This window comes from Austrofundulus limnaeus, unplaced genomic scaffold (assembly GCF_001266775.1).
Source record: "Austrofundulus limnaeus strain Quisiro unplaced genomic scaffold, Austrofundulus_limnaeus-1.0 Scaffold55, whole genome shotgun sequence".
Classification (NCBI taxonomy): Eukaryota; Metazoa; Chordata; class Actinopteri; order Cyprinodontiformes; family Rivulidae; genus Austrofundulus; species Austrofundulus limnaeus.
Window position 1 is genome coordinate 77,233 of NW_013952457.1, and position 408 is coordinate 77,640.

Below are 408 nucleotides of genomic sequence, written 5' to 3' on the forward strand. Positions count from 1 at the left end.
ACCTCAAATCACAATATAATGTATTCTTATAAGTTTAGTTGCTTTAGGACAGGGGTGCCCAACCTTTTTTGAGCCAAGAGCTACTTTTGAAGTCCGCAGCTTGCCGAGATCTACTCGTCCAGTCTCAGTATCAAAAAACACAATTTTTCATCTCCCTGCTCCTCACTTCTTTAAAGTAAATAAAGCAGAACGTAATGTGTTGCTAGTTTTATTTAATTTAAAGTATTGTCAACCAAAACTATCTACTTAACCTTTTTTGAACCAAGAGCTACTTTTGAAGTCGGCAGTTTGCAGAGATCTACTCGTCCAGTCTCAGTATCAAAAAACATAATTTTTCGTCTCCCTACTTCTCACTAATGTGTTGCTAGTTTTATTTAATTTAAAGTATTGTCAAACCAAACCATCTAC